Genomic DNA, 217 nt, shown 5'->3' with positions numbered 1-217 from the left:
TCTCACACGTGCGCACATAGGTGCTCGTCCATTTGTACAACTTGGGCCACCAATAGTGATGACTCACATGGTTGTACATTTTCTCACGACCGAGATGGCCACTGAGTAGCGTGTCGTGAGCCTCATAGAAGATGGGATATTTTAAATCCTCATCATGAGTAAGCACAATTTGAGGTGTATCCGTTGAATCGGTGCTATAGTATAGCAACCCGTTATG

Source organism: Plasmopara halstedii (genome assembly GCF_900000015.1).
Source record: "Plasmopara halstedii genome assembly, contig: Scaffold_1561, whole genome shotgun sequence".
In the NCBI taxonomy this organism is placed as follows: Eukaryota; Oomycota; class Peronosporomycetes; order Peronosporales; family Peronosporaceae; genus Plasmopara; species Plasmopara halstedii.
This window is presented reverse-complemented; position numbering follows the sequence as displayed.